At 36.1% G+C, this 25627-nt stretch overlaps 1 pseudogene; it reads right to left on the bottom strand.

Annotated features, from left to right (window-relative positions):
- The window catches only part of LOC138850340 (sorting nexin-7-like), a 415797-nt pseudogene that overhangs the window by 366869 nt on the left and 23301 nt on the right, over positions 1 to 25627 (bottom strand).

Raw genomic sequence — 25627 nt, 5'->3', positions numbered from 1 at the left:
AAAAATAAGTAGGTAGTTTCAATGGCAAAATTGGAGTAAACAGGAGGAGAGCACACTTATCATCTTGTCAGGAGTAAGAAGAATATTTTTGAGAAAGGAAAAGGAATGGAGGGAGAGAAGACAGAATTTCTAAGAGAGAGAGAAATTCTACTTTTATAAACAAAAAATAAATAAAAATATGAATAGCAACTTGAAAAGTAAAATTCATATTCTGGTACCCCTGATGTCATCAAAGCCATATTGCCAGGCAGGGCTTAGTTTGATTGTGCAAAGTGAAAATAAAACACAAAAGAAGTGGCAACATCTCATTGTTCATTTTTGTGTCTTTTGTGCTTCATGTCAGAGCTCATTTGATCTCAAAAGAAAAGGAAACTCTGAAAGAGTTTTACTTACAAGGAACACCAAGAACACAAACAAAAAAATACAGTTTAATAAGGAAGTGACAAATCTCTTTTGTCTCCTAAACAGTGTCTTCAATATGCAAATGAAAAAAATCAATCAAATCCAAGCTTGACCATATTATAACCATTTGGGGAAACTGCTTTGCTTTGCATGTCCCAATTCAATCTCAAATTATCCCAAGGCACATAACAGATATGGAATCAACCCTAAAAAATTCACATCTGAAAGTAATCTCTACAGAACTTAATTTTAGTGATCTTGTGGTCAAAAACTCCTTTGAGTATCTATGAAGACTATTCAGCTTTATTCTAGAGAAGAAAACTGCCTGTAATTTCAGGAATTTCAGATATCTGTTTTAGTCTATCTTTGTTCTAAAGAACATTTTTCAAAGAGCAAAGATTAAGGGAATTTAGAGTTCCCTATGTTATCACTGTAATTTCTTTTTTAAGAATCCAGGTAATATTTTTCTACAGTGAAACACAAAGATTTTTCATTGATATCAGAGATTACTTAACAATCTCCCAAGTTTTCTTTGTTTTCATTGTCATTGCCACTGTCTTTAATTTAGACCATTTTATATATCTTCTTCTCATAGGTGCTTTTGGAAACCACACTACTCATTTAGTCTGTGCCTGCTGTGTTTAAATTCTGACTGACCATAAAGCAAAAATGAAGGGAAAGAGAACATTGATCATTATATCTAAATGAATCTTCAAACTACATTTCAGCATTCCTCATCCTAACAACCTGAGGCATTTTAAAAATTTCACACTGAGAGAATTGTTCATCTTTGTTTGGATTTATGTATAAATTAACCTCTGACATGAGTTTGATTCTGATCTGACATTGCCGTCTTCCTCTCAATGACTATGATGCTTCAAACTGTAGAGAAAATTAAGTGATTCCTATTTAAGGCCACTGCAAGAATTCACAGTCATCAATCAATCATACTACTATTTGTGTTTTCATTTCTATTGAATACTGTATTCATCTTCATTTGTATTACCATATTGCAGGCTATAATTATCTCAAAAACACTTGGTAATTTTCAGATTAGCTTCAAACAGCTTTATAAGACTGTAAGAATTTTATAAAACTTTCTAAACTGTATGATTTCAGAAGCTTACTGTTTCTCTGCTAAAACACTACTAAAGGGATATAAGCTGTGTTAAAAAAATGTCAATGATGTTAACTGTAATTAAAATGACAGCCAATTATTTTTCAACACAAGAGTCTATATATAACACCGACTATATTAGCCTTGCTTTGAAGAAATCAATATTAGCCTTATGTAGAATATAAATGTAGGAGGTAAGAAAAAATTCTCTCATTCGGTACAAAGGTCCTTATACTAATTATAATATAAACTCTTATAGAATGGCATAATGGTGAAATCAGTAAGATGAAATTCTACAACTGAACAACAGGTAGTAATATTTAGCTATTATTTCTTATATACTAATTGGTCTGGTTCACAAATTCCCACCTATTTTTTTTTCTTTTTTAACCCAAACAGTGCCTAATATTTATTTGCAGAAAATACATGTCTGTATTCCCATCAATGCAAAGTTGAAAATTACATAAATAATATTGGCTTCAATGTTGATTAGTCTGAACTCTTTTATATGAAAGTGATAAATTGAAAAAGGCTTCAAAACATAAATAAATTAATTAATTAAAATGAAAGACATTTTGTTACAAATAGCTTCAATGTTCATTTAAAGAACAACTTTAGACTTACACAATTTCTTATGGAGCATAAATAGGATCAATAAATCTCAATCTTTCTCTTTCCATCTGGCCATGTGTTTATGTTTGTTTTATTTGCAGGTGAGTTTTCCATTATTGGGGTAACATATCTCTTAGTGGCCTGCGGCTACATTCAGACTCTTTAGAAATAGCCAGTAGGAAAAGCAAAATGATGCAAATAGTTTCACCTAATGCAGACACACATACAGATTCATACAAACACTACCAACCAAGAATTGAGCTTCACCAGGCCTCATTGGCAGGAATTACATCAGGTGCTCTACCTTGAAGTTAAGAGCAGTAGTGCAAAGTACAAGTTTTTGAACTGAGTTTCCAGCTTTGTATTTACCCAAGAGACATTAAGATCATGTCAATAAAACAGAAAAAAGAAAGAAATGCAGACAAGGAAAGCCATATATATCCAGAATTGCTGTACTGCTCCTGGGTGATCAGCGCCTCTATATAGTCCACTTCTTAAACTGGAAATTTAATCATCAAAAAATAATCTAAGTTCATTATACTCTCTTTTATCTCTGGAATATTAAATATTTTCAATTCTTCACATGAAATGCGTTCTCCTTCTCTCTTTCCATGTCTGGCTGTATCTTATTTCTGTATATTAAAATCTTCATTTTGGGTATGAGTCCATATACAGTATCTGCCATAAGCAGCTGCTCAATAAGTATCTGCTGCATGATGAATCCATTTTTATTTCTATGAGATGAATCAAAATTTCTCAAGTGAACTTAAAAATGCAAACTTAAATAAAAATAGAGAGGATTCAAGAAGTAAAGAAAAGACGTACCATCTCTGGTCTCCTTGTCTTGATGATAATTTTGTGTGTGAGTGTGTGTTTTTGTGTGCTTTGTCCAGTTTATCATACATTTTATTTTCTTAGAGCAGTTTTAGGTTAATGGAAAATTGAATGAGCTGTACAGAGATTCCTTATATGCCCTCTAGCCCTTCCTGTGTGTAGCCTACCCATGATAATTCCTCTTACTGGAGCTGTGCCTTTGTTACAACTGATGAACCTACACTGACACATCATTATTAACTCTATGGTTCATATAAGGGTTCACATTTAGTGTCCATTTTATGAATCCTGCAATATATTCACTATTATAGAGCATACAGAGAAGCTTCAGTTTGAAGTGTCCCCATGGGCTTTTCCTTTTCATCCTCCTGGACCTTAATCGGGACCCTGACAATCACACTTCCGCCTTTTCCAGAGTTACACAGTTTGCATCATGAAGAATGTAGTCGTGAAATTTCCTTCATGTCATTTTAGGCTTGAGAGTTCATATTTCCAGTGCTTAATAATATTCTTCCAACTGGATTACCACAGTATATTTATCCGCTCATCTATTCAAGGACACTTAGGTTGCTTCCAAATTTTAGCAATTATGAATAAAACTGCTATACATATCCATATTCTTGCTTTAGTGCAGACATATGTTTCCAACATCTATAGCACCAAGAATAACAGAATTGGTTCATATGGTGAGATGTGTGCTGTTTTATAAGAACCAACCAAACTATCTGTCAATGTGGCTACACCATTTTGTATCCCCACCGTAAATGTATTACAGTCACTTTTGTTCCACATTCTCATCGGATTTGATGTTGTCCATATTCTGGATTTTGGCTGTGCCAATAGGTATTTAGTGTTACTACATCGTTGTTTTAATTTGCATTTCCCTGATGACATAATGTAGAACACCACTTTGCATGCTTATTTACAGTCTGAATATCTTTTCTGATGAGGGTTTGTATGTTTCACACATACAAATTATATTCAAGGAATTTTAATCACCTAAATTGTTTAGCATTTAAATAAATTTATTGCATTGATAATTATATTAATATCCCCTTTGCCACTAGATAGTAAGCTGTATAAAGGCAGAGGTAACTTTTTCTTGGGCACAGAAGTCAAATGAAAGACAAAACACATCTGTCTCAAAATACCACTAGTAATAAACACTAGTGCATAGTTGTACCTTCCAGAAATGACAATATCTGCAATAAAAATTCTTTTCCTCTTAGACATAATATATAGCATAGGTTGGTCAGCTCCACATATACTAGCTTCCTTTCTGTAATTAAAATATAGATAACATTTTTATAAGAAGAGTGTAGTGTTTTTTAACTGACAAAATCTAGTATATCTAAATAGAACTTTTGTGGGACATTTGATGACAATATATTTACTATGGTAAAATCTTGATAAGGTCTTGACATTTATTTCTGAAATTCTTTATTACATGTTAAAATGAGCATTCAAAATAATTTTTACAGATAATTTTATCTTTGTGATATTGCTTTTTATTTTATTTGGCTATTATTTCTATAATTTAGTTAAATTTATTTTTATTTATCTGAAAGGAGAAGGCCAGAGAGAAAGAGAGAGAGAGAAAGAGAATCTTCCATTCATGGGCCATTTGGAACTGGCAGGGTCTTGAACCTAGGCACTCTGATATGGGATGATAATGTTTTAACTACTGGGACAAATGTGTGCCTACATATTTCTATAATTAAATAAAAATTGAATTACCATTGATTATATTATGATAATGTGTTTGAGTATTCTAATTAAGCCTTTGTTATATATTTTTATTTTCAATTTCATAAATTTTTTTAAGATTTATTTATTTATTTGAAAGACAGAGTTACAGAGAGAGGTAGAGACAGAGAGAAAGGTCTTCTATCCGCTGGTTCACTCCCTAGATGGCCGCAATGGCCAGAGCAGTGCCGATCCAAAGTCAGGAGCCAGGAGCTTCTTCTGGGTCTCCCATGTAGGTGCAGGGGCCCAAGGACTTGGGCCATCTTCTACTGCTTTCCCAGGCCATAGCAGAGAGCTGGATCAGAAGAGGAGCAGCTGGGTCTCGAACCAACGTCCATATGGGATGCCTGCATTTCAGACCAGGTCTTTAACCCACTGTGCCACAGCGCCCACCCTTCATAAAGATATTTTGCAGATGTTAAATGCCTTTTTAGATGCCAACAAATCCTATGACCCAAATAAGTGATTTTGAACCCTAAAAGTATATAAAGGCCCTCATATGAAATATGAATTAGGTCCACTGTCATCATGTTAACACAGATTTCAGTAAATAACATTGTACTAACTTGTTGATGTTTTGACAAGTAAGAAGAATCACTGGGTTTTTAATAAGCATCTAATGCAATTGGCAAAATATCTACCAAATTTGCGGTTTTTAATAGATACTTGATGAATAACATAATAAATTACTTTATTTGCAGAAAAGCTTCATCTTTGCTACTCTTATGTCTCTTTTAGTAAATCTCCTTTGCAAGAGCTACATTCTTTTTTTCTTGGTGTGTTTCTGTTTGTTCCTAATGTGGTGACTATGTGAAGCATTTCTTCAATTTGCTTGTTTGCTGACATATGGCCTGTGAACCCCATGCTATTACAGTGTCTATTTAATTTAATATTAAAACAACATAGCAACAAGACCTGTTTCATTATAGTTATGGATAAACTAGCTCTGTGGTGATCTCAGAGATATTTTCCTCTGAATAAAATATCAATCATGCTTGCTATATATAGTTGACTTCTAATAGCACAAATGTTTCACGGGGCTGATTAAGAAATAAGTGTCTTTCCAAAGCAGCATCATTCATGCCACCTCTAAATGGCATTTAGAATCAGTTTCAATGTGTTCCTTGAGTGTTTCCTTCAGCTGCTTTACTAAATAAATTTGTTCAGTTGTCAAAATGTCTATGTTGCACATCTTGGGGACAGCTAGATTGGACAGAATAAACAATATCCTTTGGTGAAAGATCTAAGGTGCACATGTTTTGATATGAGTTGGTACAGGAAATCTAACTCCAAGCTGCCCCATTTAGCTTTTAAATAATTTCTTTTCGGAATTATTTTTTGAAAAGCTTATGCTCCTGGCCTGAATCTACTCAGCTTTTTCTTATTAAATTTTAAAGAACATATTTTAGACGTACATTTTCATGTTTTCAAAACCTTAAGTATCAATCAAATAAAAATGAACAAATCAGTCTAACTCCAATGGGAACTTGTCTTATAAAGTAGATCAATAAGACTCCAGCTAAGCTCCTAAGAAAAGAAACATCATTCCCTTGCTAAGGGATCTGCATTTCAACAGGCTGTTTATGTGTTTACTCTGTTGAAAAGCAGTCAAATAATGTGGTTTTTACCTCTTAGCTTTTCCAAAGAGACTTTTTTTCCCTCTAAAATAAAGATGCATTCTAAAAGTATGTAAAATGCTTTGCAACTCATTTACCTTTGCATATTGAAGGAGAATAGGTGTTGCATATAAAATATGGAACAAACACCAAACCCTGAGAATGTCTTAAATTAGAGCAAAAGATGTATTGTATTTAACATTTTACTGTGAAGTTTATGTTGGAATGGAGAAGTATTTTAGGAAGTGGCAAAATAGGTCAGCCAAAGTTTCATGACCACAGAGTCCCAGTGCATATGTGGTAAGAGAAAGATATCAAAACACATTGACAGAAATTCTTCACTCAACTGCTATCATCCAGAGCATGGGAGTCAGTGGTGACCAGTTTCTTGATCTTTGTAGATTCTGGTTACTAAACTGTTATCTGTTGCATAGTTTACAAATATTTTTCCAATTCTGTTGGTTGCCTCTTCACTTTCCTGACTGTTTCTTTTGCTGTACAGAAACTTCTAAATTTGATGTAATCCCAATTGTTAATTTTGGCTTTGACTGCCTGTGCCTCCAGGGTCTTTTCCATGAAGTCTTTGCCTGTGCCTATATCTTGCAGGGTTTCTCCGATGTTCTCTAAAAATTTGATGGTGTCGGATTGTAGATTTAGATCTTTAATCCATGTTGAGTGGATTTTTGTGCAAGGTGTAAGGTAGGGGTCTTACTTCATGCTTCTGCATGTGGGAATCCAGTTTTCCCAGCACCATTTGTTGAATAGATTGTCCTTGCTCCAGGAATTGGAGCAAATATAAGTTGATCAAATATAAGTTGGCTGCAGATGTTTGGATTGATTTCTGGTGTTTCTATTCTGTTCCATTGGTCTATTCATCTGATTCTGTACCAGTACCATGCTGTTTTGTTGATGCAGCTGGCAACACCTTTTCTGGTGTTAACCAAATCCTCTTCTGACGCTGACCACAGAACATGAATGGGGCCACAGTCTTTCATCAACAGATTCCCTTTCTTCCTTGTAAATTCTTTGAGATATTTTATCTACTAAGTTTATTTGCTGGCTAAACGTTTCAATAAAGTTACTCATTTCCATGAACTCCTCAGGGCGGTTTCTAGCTCCTCTCACGGAGGGCACCACTGCTCTGTCCCTTGCCCCATCCTGCTGAGCAATCTGGGCCCTTGCTTCCTGTGAGAAGACAGTCCCCATGCTTGTGCAGTAAAAAAAAAAAAAATCAATCAAGTCTTCATTAAATGTTAAAGTTGAGTGATCAGCAATTTGGTTAAACAATCTATCTAATGGCTTCCTTCGTGTCTCAGTGAAGTCATCATTAAAGCACTCCACCATTCCTTTCACTATAAATTTTCAGGTATTTCTGGAATAATCAGAGCGGGGTGTGCTTCCTCGAGTTTTCCCTTCAACCAAAGAAAATCTTGATAACATCTCTGAACTTCAGATTCACTGGAGTCAAATTCCCCACGAGACATCTTACTAATGATTCTATAAGTGATGAAAGTTTCAATTGTAGTGTGGCGTTCAGGTTCATTGACAGTCAGGAAGAGATCCTTTAAATCTGGCTCAGCTTCAAACCTGATTTGGTTTATCATTGATAAAGGGGATGTTGGCATCACAGGGCTGAAGGAATTCATGTCCCTCACTGAGGCATCCTATTCAACACAACATCAATTGTGGATTCAGTGTTGACTACCTAGATGCAGAAGAAGCTAGAAAAACACTCCAGTCAGAGCTTCTGAAGAAGTTGAGTATATTCTTACTGAACACCTCCAAATCGTACTTGTCCTTGTCTAGATCCTGCACCTCATCCTGCAGTAGGGCAGAGGAGCTGTTGCTGCCCAGGAAGGGGCTCTCCCTATTGGTGCCCCAAGGAGCAGCCCCGGTAAGCCCTCCATCCCTGTTTTATATATATTTATATTTGTGAATAAATATTTGTGTATAAAGTAATACAAAAGAACTAAGTACCCTGTTTTGGATCAAAAGGACACATGGTATCAAATGATTTTATCAATCATATGGTTTTCCTCTCTGTCATTAAAAACTACACAAAATTACTTTACTTTGTGTAGGACTGAACTGAGTAAAAAAATCAAAGCCTGGTTTTCTCTCTAGTTTAAAATAAAAGCATAGAGCTTATCTTTTTATATTTACCAGAAACCCATATTTTTAAAATTTATCTTAAAGTAGTGTATATTAATCATCACTTCTAAAATCTTTCCTTTCTCTCCCAGAAAGAAATGTGTGGTTCCTCCTTTTTCCCCTCCAAGAAGGGAAGGGGAAATTTCAATGACTATATGACCACAATTATAAAGTTATCATTTGGTCCTCCCATTTCCTGGGTATCCAATCTACTTATTTTTTCATCTATTTATTTAGTGTCAGACTGAAATATGACCAACTCCCTATGCAACCCACATCTACCTACACAAAGACACACACATAGTTTATTTCTACTTCTTTTCATTTTCTTCTCAACCATAACACTTGAATGAAATTACTACTATGGAAGACACTGATGATCTCTTCATTGCAAAATTAGTAGACTTACGACCAAAATTATATTTGATTTCTCTCTAACACTTAATAATACTTAGGAAGTCACTACTTCACACTCAACACAAAAATTTTCATCTGGGCTTCCATGACTCAACTATTGACTGTTCTGCATTATGGTGAATCTTTTTTGTTTGCTTAGATCATAAAGATTGGGTACACATATCATTCTGCCATTAAAATTTTTCTTTTCTGGATCATACCATGGATCATTTTATTCTCTAAAATGGCATTAGCTTTTCTCTGCATGTTTGTGTATCCAAAATCTGTGTCTCTGGCTTTGACTCTGTTTTTGTAACATGCTCTTATTTTCAAGACACTTTCTTTCGCCCTTGGATTTTGGCATGGCGATGGATTTAAAAACACCCCCAAATTCAGTGGTTGACTCAAGAAACACTTTACTTGTTTGTGATTCTGCAATTAGGTCTGAGCTCTGTTGGGCAGTGTTTCTGGCACTGCTATGATCTACTCCTCTTCATTTAACACATTGGTTAGCCAAGGTTTGGGATCAGTTGGGATTCTGAGATGATTGGGCTTTTCTCTTCCTGTGCACGTCTGAGACTCCTTTGCACGTCTGAGACTCCTTTGCCTCACAGGTAACAATAATGACTGTTCTCAGAGGAAAATGACAGCAACCTGAATACTGTACCTTTCTCTCCATCCAAACTGGTCATCAGTCCCATTGATTTTACTTAAGAAAAGTGTCTAAATTCTGCCCTCTTTGCTCAATGCTCAGTAACTTCCTTACTTCATTTTTCAACAATGCTCATTTGAAATATTTACACATTTAATTCTTCTATTTAAGAATAAACCACAAAATATTTAGTAGACCTATTGCATTTTTAGTTACTTATTACATTTTTCATGTTCAGGTTTTCAGTGGGGTCTGGTTTCTTAAAACCCCTATGTTTAGGAATCAGGAATATTCATTTTTAAAAACCCCATATGATCCAAATAAGCTCTAACACTAAAGGAGTACTCCTTTAGTCTATTGCAAGATGCTTTCTTTTTCATGTAATTTTGCTTTTCCTAAAAAGGACTTAACCCAATATGTTCTTGTCAACTTTTAGATGCAATGCGAACTACAACATTGTCAATGTTGCTTAAAATTTCTGATAATTTCAGCTTATATTCCTGTAATAGTCCTTATATATTTTTCAGTTTCTAATACAGCTTCTTCAAGTATATGGTTTAGTGTTCTTTAACTAATAAAAATTCATTCATTCATTGAGGCCAAAGCACTCTGGGCTCTTACTACTTCAGAGAAATCTTACTGAATCCATGATATGTGTCAGACACTCTTCTAATATTTAATGGTCAGGAGTGTACAAGATAAATAATAAATACAGCTGGATAGAGTCATATTCTTATAGGGATGATAGGAAAATATTCAAGTAAAATGCTTAATAAATAAGTTAACCTCAATAATGGGAAATATATTTAGTGGTACAGTAGAGAGAGAAATGGAAACAGAGGTAATGCTTATAGCATACAGGATGGTTCAAGGGAAGTTTCTTGGAAAAGGAATTATTTAAGCTGAGACCTCAAAAATGCTAGAAGTGAGATATTTAAGGTCCCAGGGAAGAGAGTGTTAGTTGTAAGAATCTGAAACCACATTTGTCTCTTAGTAATTTTAATGAAGAATTTCACTTCTTCAGAGCATTAAGAAATGCATACTTAGAAGTTATTCTTAAAACATTTAATAATACTTCTTATATTATCTAGAGTTGAACTTTTAAACTATTAGATTAATTGCATTCCAAACTGATTGGGATAATAGTTCATTCTAATTAATTGGTTTTCAGTGGAGGCAGGTGGAGAAAAATAGGTTGAGGGGAGACTGATACAAATAGAATATTGCTACCTAATACTCATTCTCGGCGTCTTCTTTGACTAAATACTTAAGAACACTGATTCTCCACATTTAAAAACAGAATTCATGTAGCTACTTTTGTGGCCTTTGGGTTATACCACAACTTGTGATGCCAGCATCCCATATTAGAGTGCTAGTTTGTCTTGGCTTCTCCACTTCCAATACAACTCCTTGCCAGTTGTGCCTGGAAAGGCACATGGCTGCCAAAGTACCTGGTATTCTTCTACCCATGGGGAGACCTGCATGAATTTCCTGGCTCTTGGCTTCTGCCTGGCCTAGCCCTGGCTTCTGCAGCCCTTTGATAAGTGAATCAGAGGATGGGAGATTTTCTCTCTCTCTCTCTCTCTCTCTCTCTCTCTCTCTCTCTCTCTCTTCCCATTCCTCTTTCACTCTTCCTTTTGCACAAATAAATGTTTAAAAATATTTCTCAGTGTATCTCTTTTCTGTGTTATAGCAATCTACCAGAAACTTAGTGGCTTAAAGTCAGCATACATTATCTTACCACAGTGTAGGTCAGAATACTGGTACAGGTTCAACAGCCTAATCTCAAAAGCACCAGCACCCTGGATTCTTTCTTCAGGCTCTCAGAGAACTCACATTTCTTTAACCATTGCAGCTTCTATATGCCTGTCACATTCTTCGCCTCATGATCACTTTCTCTATCTTTAAAACTATTGCAAGTTAATTCCTTCTTAAGTCACGTAACTTGTACTTGCTTTTCATGGGCAGATCTCTGACCCACAGGGGTAGGATTCTTGACTTGTAAGGATTTGTGATTGATTTGTAGTTATCCCAGTAGTCCAGGTTAATCTCCTTATCTCAAGATTTTAACAATTTCATCTGCAAAGAATCTTTTGTCAGATTAGGTAATAAATTAAAATTCTTGAGATTAAGACATATGTCTACAGGGAGCCACTGTTCACTCTGCTACACACAGAGACTTCCTTGCTCAAGGGCTAGCTGTGTGGCAAGGTGTGGTATCTCCTTAGCTAACAGAGTGTAGCACTTCTAGGAAAGACAGTATATAGGAAAACACACCAGGGGGTTTCATGGACTGTTTCTGCTTGATCCTGCACCACTGTGCTTTCTAAAATATGACCAAATAAGTGAAACCTCTAAGAACAGATAGAGGGTCCGGCACACTGGAATAGTGGGGAAAGCCACTGCCTGCAGTGCTGGCATCCCATATGGGCGTCAGTTAAAGACCCAGCTCCTCCACTTCCGATCCAGCTCTCTGCTGTGGCCTGGGAAAGCAGTAGAAAATGGCCCAAGTCCTTGGGCCCCTGCACCTGCGTGGAAGACCCAGAGGAAGCTCCTGGCTCCTGACTTTGGATTGGCGCAGCTCCAGCCATTGCAGCCAACTGGGGAGTGAACCAGCGGATGGAAGACCTCTCTCTCTCTGCCTCTCCTTCTCTCTCTATGTAACTCTGACTTTCAAATAAATAAGTCTTTATAACAAAAGTGCCACAAAGAAGAAAGATGCCAGTAGGCAGTCTCTAGGCTGACTAAATGTTAACTTTTTAAATGTAAGTGAAAAATAACCTTTAATTTATTTAAGTTATCATTTTAGTAGTTTTCTCTTGATAGCTTTTGGATAAATCCCTAACAAAGCTGGCTTAGTCATTATAAAAGGGAAAGACCTATGTTAATAGCACAATGAGTTTCTTTTTCATGGCTGACTTAGATTATCCATTCAGCAATCTTATTCGCTGGTAGCAGACTTTAACCAGTTGAATTGACAAACTATAGAAATCTGGACAAGTCAAGTTATCTAGAAAGACAATGCGGAGTTGATGTTCTAATAATAGCTTAGCCGTAATTAAGCCAACAGTCAGCCATCAATATGTCAGTATTATAAGAAAATAAATTTTGCTCCTAGAATAATATTGTAATAAATTTAATTAGAATTGTAATTAGTTTTTGAATCAGCAAATCTTAGCTGCCATAAATATTAGCACTTTAAGTTTGTCACATATATACTCAAGTTTATGTCTTACTTTAAAAATTATTTTCTCATGTAAAAAATCTAAAAATTGCATAATATTAAAAATTGGTAATTCCAAAATATGTAAAAGATCTTTGAGAGCTCAGTTTAAAACACGGACTAACAATATTTCTGTTAGATTACTAAAAAATCATATCATTTTTATTATTCTTTCTTCATAAGCCTGTCTAGGTATCTACAGTCTCAAGTTTTACTCAATGTCTCACTGCAGATTATTTCATATTTCTAAAAAGAAACAAACTTCCACAGTCACTGATCAATCCCAATTATCTTCTAATAGCATTAGAGGAATTTAAGTTATTGAATCAACAAATCACATAGAACTTGAGCTTGTTTTTGCCTTTTTGAATGAGTGCATTTTTACTTATTTTAGATAGGTCAAGTCTTAGCAGTATGTGTTCTGTGAACCATTTCTGATAAGTACAGCACTATGTCAGTTCATACTTCATATTCTGTGTTGCCACACTGCACACACAATGAATATCATCTGTCCCGAGATGCTTGGTCTAGTAACACTCTTATTTTGTTCTGCATTAGTGAGTAGGAAATTCAGTTTTGTAGCTTAGTTTGTTCATCTATTCTTTTTATATCTGTTAGTATAAAATCAAAATTTGAAAGCACTAGACAAATTGTACATTACATGTGCATACTAAATGACATACTAAACATAGTTTTTTTTTAAATGCCCAACTTTATGTTCTTCACTTGGAAAGAGGCTTAAATTTGAGGGGAAAAAACACCTAATTTATATTTTAAAAATAGTGCTATCATAATCTATTGAATCAAATGTTTAGATTATTAGATGGGGGTGTTTATATTTATCTCCAAATACAAATACTTGGATTCTGTGAATGTCACTTTATTTGGAAAAAAATGACTGGGGGCCGATAGATCAGGTAAAGCACAGAGGAAAAGAGAAGCTGCTTTGAAAATGGAGAAAGAGATCGCAGTGGTATAGCTGCAAACCGAGAAATCCCATGGCTAGCTCATAGCCCTCAGGGTCTAGGAGAGTGGCATGGAATAGATGCTTTCCCAGAGCTTCGCAGATTCATCTGTCCCAAGACCTCAGTATTGAGATCCTGACCTCCAGCACAGCGAGGGAAGCAGTTTTTGTTCTTTTCAGCCCCTTGATTGGTGGTGATTTCTTACAGTAGCTGCAAAACACAATTACAGCTATCATTGTGCAAATTATTTTCATGATTACCTGTTGTTGTACACCACATCATTTTTTTTCCAATTATTTTGCTGAAAAAAACAATAGTCTCTTTACTGGATAAAAAGATTCCCCAAAATTCAGATGAAAGGTGGCAGTGTAAATGTATACCATTTAAAGGGGAGCATTTGAAACAGTGTTTAAGATGTGGCTTGGGTCCTCTGTTTCCATATCAGAGTGCCTGGGTTCAAGTCCTGCCTCTGCCTCCAATTTCAGTTTCCTGAAAATAAGAACTCTAAGAGGTAGCAAATGATGATGGCTCAAGTACTTGGGTTCCTACCACCCATGTGGAAGCCCAGACTGATTTCCAGGGTCTTGGCTTTGGACTGATCCAGCCCCAGGTCTTGCAAGCCTTTGGGAAGTAAACCAGCAAATGGAAGGTCTCTCTCTCACTCTCTCTTAAATTAATGCAATTTAATAAAAAAGTTAAATATACTCCTTTTATTCCAGTTCTGACTTTCCACTGTAAGGATAACACAGCATTTTAATTTCTACACAAAATAATCAAGTGAAACGGAGGAAAGGGATAGGGAGCACAGTCTGGAAACCATAAAGCACAACAGCCAACAGGCATCTCTGAATCAGCAGACCAGAAACGTTGTACATTATCCCATTCATGGGCAAAACTGAATCCCACAGCAAAATGAACCATCCAAATAGGGGAGTCAGTAGAAAGTTTTTTAACACTGTCAGAATCATCCTTGAACTTCCTCAAGAATCCTTGTCCTTCTTTGGAGAGTGAGACAACTGCACTTCCCCCCAAATACATACATAAACATTCACCAAAAGACTATAGAGACTAGAAATTTATCCTGTATAGGTGGAAAAACAAAACATTTTCTTTCCTAGAGATACCTTAGAAGATACCCTTTCCTAGAGATAGTATTCATGTCCCTACAGTAAAACAGAGAAGTGAAGAGAAACTGAATTTTTTTTGGGGGGGGGGATAGGCAGAGTTAGACAGTGAGAGAGAGAGACAGAGAGAAAGGTCTTCCTTCCGTTGGTTCACCACCCCCCCCAATGGCCACTACGGCTGGCTCATTGCACTGATCTGAAGCCAGGAGCCAGGTGCTTTTCCTGGTCTCCCATGCGGGTGCAGGAGCCCAAGCACTTGGGCCATCCTCCACTGCCATCCCGGGCCACAGCAGAGATCTGGACTGGAAGAAGAGCAACTGAGACAGGAACAGTGCCCCAACTGGGACTAGAACCTGGAGTACTGGTGCAGCAGGTGGAGAATTAGCCTAGTGAGCCGCGGTGCTAGCAGAGAAATTGAATTTCTTAAATAATGAGACCTCCTTGGTTCTTTCTGCTTTTGGTCTGAGTCAGTTGACTAATACTATTTGTGAAGAGTCTAGAAAATTTGTATCTAGGGATTTGGACCGATCAAAGGATAAAGATTCAAAGATAATGTCATCAGTGGTTCTCATCAGAAAAGTTCCAATCAGTTCATCCCACAGTGAAATTCACAGTCAGTAAAACAATCCTCTCTGTGTAGTTTCCATTCAGCTTTTAGTGTTACCCTCCTTAATGTGAGATGATATCCAAAAATAGCCAGAGACTGAGTAAAACTTCTAAGTGTAAAAGATCATAACCAAAAGCTTACTGGAAAATAGACGCCTAGTTGGGGAATAAAATTCCTGAGGGAGAATGGAAATATTTATCCTTAGAATCATTTTTTGAAGATTTCATTTATTTATTTGAGAGTGACACAGACAGTGAGAGGGAGAGATTCTCCAAATGACTTCAACAGCCGGAGCTGGGCTGATCGGAAGCCAGGAGCCAGGAGCTTCCTCCACATCTCCCAAGAAGCTGAGGGGGCCAAGCACTTGGGTCATCTTCTACTGCCTTCCCAGGCCACAGCAGAGGTGGATTGGAAGTGGAGCAGCTGAGACTAGAACTGGCACCTTTATGGGATGCCAGTGCTGCAAGTGGAGGGTTAACCTACTGAGCCACAATACCAGCCCCAGTATCATTAATAACTTAGAACTGATACAAAGTATATACATGAAAAAAGGAAATAAATATAAACTCCTAAAGCAATTTCAGTCTTCAAAATCTTATTAACAAAATTTGGAATCACTATAGAATTACAAATTAAACTGGGACTGTGCTGCAGCTCAATAGGCTAATCCTCCACCTGCGGCAGGGCACTCTGGGTTCTAGTCCCGGTCAGGGTGCCAGATTCTGTCCTGTTTGCTCCTCTTCCAGGCCAGCTCTCTGCTGTGGCCCAGGAGTGCAGTAGAGGATGGCCCAAGTCCTTGGGCCCTGCACCCGCATGGGAGACCAGGAGAAGAACCTGGCTCCTGGCTTCAGATCAGCGTGGTGCGCCAGCCACAGCAGCCATTGGAGGGTGAACCAGTGGAAAAGGAAGACCTTTCTTCTTTCTCTCTCTGACTGTCCACTCTGCCTGTCAAAAATAAATAAATAAATAAACCTGAGAAAATCTCCCTTAAATCACTCATTGATACATGTGGAAAATTAGAGGAAAATATTTTAACCATTGGAATTTGGGTGTGGAGTATAGCAATAAGATACTAGAAATCAGAAAAGGAAAAAATAAAACAAAAAAATGAAAATCATTGAACAAATACTTCAGTATATCTCATGGAATTGCGAAGTGTGTATTTCCAGTTTGAAAGCACTCAGTGAAGTACCAGAAACAGTTATTAAAATCGAACTATCCCAATGTGTATCATCAAAAATTTTCAGAATTTTAAGCTAAAAAACACTAAAGTACCAAATAAGAAAGGATACTTGAAATGATTAGGGACCAAAAAGTTGTTTAGCTTGTAAAAGGTAGCAATAAAATCAGTGAAATAATGGAGAAATGTTTGAAAAAATTAGAAGGTGACTGTTAACCTAGAATTCTGTGTTCAGCCATATTACCATTTAGTTAGGATAGAAAGCATATGGGATCTCATAAGTTTTACTTTAATGAATCCTTTCTCAATAAAGCTCTAACAAAATTAAGGTATAAACAGGAGGTCATAGGAACCAGAGTTTCAAGAGAGATGTCAAAAACTTCTCTGGAATAAAAGTTAAAGAAAACTCTTGGATGACAATTGTGGAACAAAAATAAATTATATTCCTCCGAAGACAATTTTAGATGATACTAAGTACTCCAAGAACCTGACATTGAGATATACCTTTTATATTTCAATGCAGTAAAAGGAGATTTAGATAACTGCATGAAGAGAGTATTTGTGATTGAATTTTGATTAAGTATATAAGAGACTAACAAAATGAAAAACAAGTCAATTAACAAATTCATTGAAAGTCAGTTGCTCCAAAATGATAGATAATTGGATGCTATACATTAGAGATGGAAAGAAATTTATGAATTCTTTTTGTAAACAATGAATGATATTCTATATAAAACAACAAACTATAATATAATGAAAAATAATAAACAGGACAATAAAGTAGCTATTTAAATCTATAGATTCTATATTCACATACTACATAAGTGTTTCTGAATGTGAATGTGTGTAATGGATTGGTGTTGCAGTACGATATATCACATGGATAAAAGCTTGTATTCTGTTGCAGGTGATTAAAATTTTTCTAAAATTGATAGTTTTAAGAATTAAATCTTATGGACCTATTCCTTAAATATATGGAAGTAAACTTTTCTGAAAAATATCAGGAACAGATAAAAGAGCAGGAAGTTATTGGTTCACAGATATCAAAACTAGATTGATACGGGGATTTGAGGGCTGATTTTAAACTATGTGTGGGGGAAATACTACAGGGGGGTATATCTCCTTGCATTCACAGCTTTGAGTGATCTCCCCTGAGTGTGGGCAGGATTTGAGGCAGGCTTACAACCAATAAAGCAAAGGTGATGGAATGTTAATGTTACTTTATATTAAATCTGTCTACATGGGAGCATGCACTCCAGAGACAAGAAGATGAGACCATCCCAGCAAGGCTAGTAAGACATGGCCATTAGTCCAAAAGTCTATGAGAAAGTAAATGTGGTCAATAATAAATGAGATCAGAAGAGGGTCATTCCTTGGTGAAGTCATCAGAGGAGACTAGAACCTGAGAAAAATTTCACACCAGCCTTGTACGACACTGAAGCAGAACATCCAGGGAAGCTGCAACCTGACTCCTGATCCACAGAAAGCCTGCGGTAATTAAGTGCCTTGTTTGAAGCAGTAACTTTGTGAAAATAGTGTTACAAAGAGACAATAACCCAATTAATAAATGATGTCTTGGTGAATATTTTGAGTTATTGATCATATGCATGTATTGCTTTGATGAGATTAAGAACTGAAATTAAAGAAAATGTAGATTCTTAGTGCAAAGAGCAATGTATACAATTTCCTAGATAAATTTTTCTTTAGATATTTCTTACCTCGGATTATATTTTGGTCCAAGGAATCAGGAATCATGCAGAGAAACCCAATTAGAGTGGGGATGCATTTCATATATTGAATTATAGACTAACATGCTACTAGTTGGCCATTTCTTCCTCCGTCTTTTTAGTGTGGCAAGATATGTTTCTGTTCCATTAAGAGGTTTATTTTTAAAATAAGCAAAGAAGGGTCTGGTGCTGCTGTGTAGCCTAGGGTGAAGCCACTGTTAGTGCTGCCAGTATTCCATGTGGGTTCTGGTTTGAGTCCTGGTGCTCCACTTCTGATTCAGCTCTCTGCTATGGCCTGGGAGAGCAGCGGAAGATGGACCAAGTCCTTGGGCCCCTGCACATACATGGGAGACCCAGAAGAAGCTCCTGGTTCCTGGCTTAAGATCAGCACAGCTCCTGCCATTGCAGCCATTTGAGGAGTGAAACAGCAGAAGGAACACATCTTTTCTCTCTCTCTCTCTTTCTCTCTCTCTCTCTTTCTTTCTTTTTCTCTTAGTCTGTCTCAATTGCTCTGCATTTCAAATTGATTAATCAATCTTAACAATGCAGAAAAAAGTGTAGATTTTTACTGTTTTATTGTGACTAAATGGAAAATATACTGGATGAGTTTCAACCTAGTACTTGGCTAAAATCTCTATTATGTACTGTTATTATTTACACTATTAGAAGCTAAGAGTTGTGAGCACTTTTCCTGCACTTAAAGCTTCTATGAGTTTTACATATATTAGTTTGTTTAACTTCATACCAACTCTATAAATAAATAGGACTTTTCTCTCCATTTTACATATGGAAAACAAATGTTTAGACATTAAAGAAAGTTATTCATGGAAGGAGAGAAGACAGCGGTAGAGTCAGGATTTGAAATTAACTTTAAAAATCTATCAAGACTCAATTTGTGGCTGAAAATATAATCTATAATGGAAAATTCTCCCATAGCTACTTAAGAAGACGTGTATTTTCATAGTAGACTCATAAAATGGCCGACACCCTAAACAGCACTCTGGCCTCAGAATCAGCCCTTAAGGCATTCGGATCTGGCTGAAAAGCCCATGACAGTATTTCAGGCATGGAAAGGCAAGACACTGTTGCAAAAAAAAAAAAATGACCTAAATGAAAGATCTCTGTGAGTGAGATCCCAGCGGAAAGAATGGGCCATCAAAGAAGGAGGTACATTTCTCTGAAGGGAGGAGAGAACTTCCACTTTGACTATGGCCTTGTCAAATTAGGATCAGAGTTGGCAAACTCAAGAGGCTTGCATAGCTATGGAAGCTCATGACAAGAGCCTAGGGTGATTACTGATGCCATCAACAAGAGTCTCAATTGTTAAATCAACAACAGGAGTCACTGTGCACTTACTCCCCATGTAGGATCTCTGTCCTTAATGTATTGTACTATGTGAATTAACGTTATAACTAGTACTCAAACAGTACTTTACACTTTGCGTTTCTGTGTGGGTGCAAACTGTTGAAATCTTTACTTAGTATATACTAAAGTGATCTTCTGTTATAAAGATAATTCAAAATGAATTGATGTGAATGGGATGGGAGAGGGAGTGGGAGATCGGATGGTTGTGGGTGGGAGGGAGGTTATGGGGGGGAAAAGCCACTGTAATCCAAAAGTTGTACATTGGAAATTTATATTTATTAAATAAAAGTTTATAAAAAGAGGACATGTATTTTAAAGGAAGAGTCAAACACATACACACACAGAAAGAGAGAGAGAGAGAGAGAGAGAGTGAGAGAGAGATTGATTGTTTATCCACTGGTTCATTCTTCAAATCCCTACAATAGCCAGAACTGGGCAGGCTGAAACCCAGAACCAGGAACTCCATCAGGGTCTCCTGTATGAGCTGCAGGGGCTCAGGCACTTGCCCCATCCATCATTCACTGCCTCTGAGAACACATCAGCAGAAATCTGGATCAAAAGCAGGGTAACTGGAACTTGGACTCACAAATAGCAGCTTAACCTGTTGTGTCGCAACATCTGCCCCAACCTATAGCTTTTCTTAATCTCTCTTTTTAGTTGATTTATTTTTGCAGAAAAACATTCAAAAAGCTTTCTCATTTCTTTCTATGTATATTCTTTTCCTCTGTTGTTACTATGAAAATTTCAATTAACATTTTAAAGTTATAAACACTCTAATGTGAGTTTATACCAACTTATTTTTATTACTGCACTAAAGCTCTCCTCATTTACAGTTCTACCTACCCTTTTCAAGTTTTGATGTAACAGAATTATATTTTGTGTATTTGTTAATAAATTTTAGTGCATTAGTCTTTTTATGTAGACAGAAAATTAAGTTATGAGTCTTTATTATAATAAACTAGCTTTTATGACTGCCCATATGTTTTTCTCTATTGATATATTTATTTATTCTTATGGCATTGAGTTTCCAGTATCCCTCCACTTCTACCTACAGGGTTCCCTTTAGAATTTCACACAATTGGTGGTGACATACTCCCTCAAGTATTTTTTTAAGATTTATTAATTTATTAGACAGGCCCAACTACAGAGAAGCAGAGGTAGATAAAGAGAGAGCAGGGACTTCCATCCACTGGTTCACTCCCCAAATAGCTGCAATGGCCGAGCTGTGCCAATCTGAAGCCAGAAGCCAGGAGCTTCTTCTGGGTCTCCCATGTGGGTGCAGGGGCCCAAGGACTTGGGCCATCTTTTACTGCTTTCTCAGGCCATAGCAGAGAGCTGGATTGGAAGTGGAGCAGCTGAGACTGGAACCAGTGCCCATATGAAATGCTGGCACTGCAGGTGGTGGCATTCCCCATTATGACGCAGTGCCACCCTCTGCCTAAAACAGATTTATCTAATAATGTGCTAATTTGTCCATCATTATTGAATAATAATTTTATACATACAAGATTGTAGACTGAAAGTTTTTCTTTTAGCACTTGTTAACCTTAGTCCACTGCATTCTCATCTTCAAATAAGAAATGTGTTGATAATCTTATTGTAATGTCACTAAACTGTTGCTATTTTCAAGATAATTTCTTTGTCTTTCAACAACTGGATTGAAATGTCGATATGGATTTATTTATTTATTGTTATAAAGTTAAGTAAACTAATGTCTGAAAAACTCATAGCAGTTTTGGGTGCAGGGAAAGAGTTCACTACTCTTAGCTTTTAACAATATTAATAATAACAGTGAATCATAGAGATTTTATCCAAGTTGTAAGTTTAGTCTCACCCAGGATATTTTCCATTTAGTCACAATAAAGCAATAAAAATCTATGCTTTTTTCTGCCATTTTTTGATTGACTGATTAATTGATTTGAAAGGCAGAGCAATAGAGCCAGAATGAGAGACAGAAAGAGAGAGAGAGAATCATTGACCTGCTCGTTCACCCCCCAAGTGGTCCAAAGAGCCATGTTAGAATGTGTTGTGCTTTGCCAGTGTTGACACTCATGTCTTTCACTGGGAAATTTCTGTCCATTATTTCTTCAAAAATCTCTCTGCTCCTCTCTCTTGTTCTCTCCCTCAATACATGTGTGGGTCTGCTTGGCAGAGTCCTCAGATCTCTAACCTTTCTTCACTCTCACTCCATCCCACAAATTAACCATTTCAATCTTTTTGTCTTAAACTTATATGACGTTTTCTTCAGCCTACTCAAATAACCCTCTAAATCTTTCTAGCCATTTGGTTATATGGTTAGTGTAATTTTGAACTATAGAATTCTTTATGACTTCCTTTGGACTCTACCTTTATTTATATTTCTATACTATTCATGCATATTCATACATTAGATTCTTGACATTTTTCCTGTTTTCCTTGAGTTTTTTGAGCATTTTTAAAGTCTTTGTGTACTGTCTGCCATTGGTCTTATTCATGGATAGCTTCTTTTTTATTTATTTATTTATTTTTGACTGGCAGAGTGGACAGTGAGAGAGATAGAGACAGAGAGAAAGCTTCTTTTTTATTTTTATTTTTGTTTGTCTTGTAAATGATGCATATTTTTCCATTTCTTTATATGTCTTGTGATTTTTTGGAAATCTGAATCAAATAATGTGGTGACTTCTGAAATATAATCATTCCCTGGGGATTTCTATTTTTTAATTTTAGTTTCTGATATTTGTAGTCTGTCTCTATGCCAAAGATGAACCTAAGGTGTAAATGTAATGCCTTAGGTTTTCTCTGATGCTGCATTTCTATATGCATGCATGGTTAGTTTTTAATATTCCTTGTACAGCCATTCATTTTGCAAGTCATCTTCCTTAATGATTAGCTCTAAAAAAAAGAAAATGAGTAAAATCAAGGAAGCAAAGGCATTAGCACTTTAACTCCTCTGCACTTTAGCCACAGAGGAAGAGTTCACCATAGGGAAGGAAAAGAGCTGTATGTGGGCAAAAATTGCTCCGAGTCTCTTTGAACCTCTGTGATCAGGAGCAGAAATGAAGAGAACACAAACCCCACTATTTGAAAGACAAGATTTTGTCACCATGTAACCTCTCCAGGAGCACGTGCCTGGTTTCGTGCCACCAGATGTGAGGGAGGGAATGATAACAACTGCTGTGCCAGGTTTGAGCAAAGTTAATTCTAATTTACTGGTGATCTTTACCTTGGGAAGTGAAAGCTCTTCACAGTCTTGAGTTCTGAAGTAGTCACACCAGGCTAATTCTGCCTGTACAATTGTTGTCAAAGTGAGAAGAAAGATTTCTGTATTTCTTACTGTGTCATCTTAGAATCATGCTGCTAAAAAGTTATTTTTAAAAAGTTATTTGGAGGACCTGGATTACAAAATATAGAGAAAATATTGCCTCGGATTAGAAAATTAAATTAAAAGCAGAAATGTATAATATCAAAAACTACACAAATAATTTACTCTGAATTTAATCTCAGAATTATGTGTATTTTTCAAGGTTGATTACATCTAGCATAAGGCAGAATCCTATCAATTTAACATTTTGAATAACTAAAATCCGTCATATTTAAGGTAGTCACAATAGCTTTTACAATGAAAAGTAAAGATATTAACATCAGGCCAGTGCCAAGGCTCGATAGGCTAATCCTCCACCTGAGACACTGGCACACAGGGTTCTAGTCCTGGTCCGGGCGCCGGATCCTGTCCCGGTCACTCCTCTTCCAGTCCAGCTCTATGTTGTGGCCTGGCAGTGCAGTGGAGGATGGCCCAAGTCCTTGGGCCCTGCACCCGCATGGGAGACCGGGAGAAGCACCTGGCTCCTGGCTTCAGATCAGCATGGTGCGCCGGCCACAGTGGCCATTGGAGGGTGAACCAATAGAAAAGGAAGACCTTTCTCTCTGTCTCTCCTTCTCACTGTCCACTCTGCCTGTCAAAAAAAAAACCAAAAAACAAAAAAAAAAAAAAAAAAAAACAAAAAGATATTAACATCATACTTTATATGAATTTTAATGTAAATCATAAGATTTGTTTTTATTTGCATCTGTATTTTTGTTATGTTTTATGATTTGCTTTTGTTCCTAAATCAGTTAAGTTTAATATTTAGAGGATGAATATTTAATTTTAAAAGGGTAGATTAAATAAAGTCATAAATAAGCTTAATATGTTTGAATCAGTGTTTAAATAATAAATGATTGCAAGCATGATTCTTAAAATGTTTCATGCAGGAACACAAAATATTAGTTCTGCCATACCCAACCCTCTGAATAGGAGCCCAATTTGGTCTGGGTCACAGCTTGTCCCTTTAATTTGGAAAGTAACTGCTTGATTTGTCATATTCTACAGGTAAGAAACAGGTGTAAGAAAATCAGTTTGGTGTCTTCCCACTCTCATACAGTCATCCCACAGAGGTCAAATAAATAACAGGATAGATGTGACATTTAGGTAAAAATAATCTCAGACTATTTAAGATTCAGCTGATTCTTCCTTTTTTCTTAAACTCTACTATCATTTTTGTATTGACTTAAGAAAACTATTTGTTAAAAATAAAATTTGTCCTTCTTTCTATGGTATAATGCTAAATTATCAGTGTGTAGTTTCTTTGACCTGAACATTAAATATATGCATATATTTCATTTTATTGGTGACTAATATATATTAAAATGGATTTGTTAATTTATTCTAGCATGCACAATGATGATAAAGTTACCTTAACAGCTAACAGCTTTCCAGTAATTTTTCCTATTAAAATAGATCTGCCTTATTTACTGAGTTGTGAAACTCAGTAGGCGAAAACACCATATGCCTCTGAAAAGATCACTTTGAAAATCTATAGAAAGCAGGCAGGTATTTTCACTTCTGAAGTATTTGATTTCATTAAACAAAAGTGATAGTTAATTTCACAATTAAATTTTGAAAAGTATGGCCCCAGGCGAGCATTTAGTGTAAAATTTAAGATGCCACTTGGGATGCTCACATTCCACATCAGAGTACCTTGGTTTGAGTCACAACTCCACTCCCAATGCCAACTTCCTGTCAATGTGCACCCTTGGAGGTGGCAGCTGATGACTCAAGTACTTGGATCCCTGCCACCTACATGGAAAACTTGGATGCAGTTACAGGCCTAGGATTGAGCCTGTACCTTCCCTGACTGTTGTGGGCATTTAGGAAGTGAAAAAAACAGATGGAAAATCTCTATCTATCTGCTTTTCAAATAAGACAAATACATAAATATTTAAAAAATAAGAAAAAGATCATCTTGAGTGACATCTTCTTAATTGGTCTATTTGTGTGATTTTAGTATATATACATATATTATTACTTTAAACACTGCCAGTGAATTTTATTGTGCTGACATTCTGAATCAAAATTCCTAAAAGATATGAAGGATTATATTTTGCATTTACACTGTCCCAAAGAAGTAACAACCTTTGCATTATTTTAAATGCACATATTCCACAGATTGCATTTATATGTTTGAGTTATATTGAAAAGTAACACAACTTGACTGCCTTAAGTAACAGAAAATTTGCTGCTATAGCCAGAACTTTGAAATCAAGATACTGGCAGTTTTCTTTTTAGGGTAGTAAGAGAAGGATCCAGTTTAGGGCTTTCTGCTTGGTTTTTCGAGAGCTATCTTCTCCCCATCTCTCTTTACATGCAAAATCTCTCTGTGTGTATACATGTCCCCAAACTCTTTCCCTTTTCATAAGGGCACTGGTCATGAGATTAAAGTCCATTGAATTGTTGCATTTTAACTTGGGAATCTCTATAAGAACCATCTTTTACAAATAAGGTCATATTATGAATTACTGAGATTTATTGCTTCAAAGAATGTACTTAAATATGGATACATTTAATTCAATGAATAACAGTAGTAAACAAATTAAATTATTATTATTTTTTTT

This window comes from Oryctolagus cuniculus, chromosome 7 (assembly GCF_964237555.1).
Source record: "Oryctolagus cuniculus chromosome 7, mOryCun1.1, whole genome shotgun sequence".
In the NCBI taxonomy this organism is placed as follows: Eukaryota; Metazoa; Chordata; class Mammalia; order Lagomorpha; family Leporidae; genus Oryctolagus; species Oryctolagus cuniculus.
This window is presented reverse-complemented; position numbering and strand designations above follow the sequence as displayed.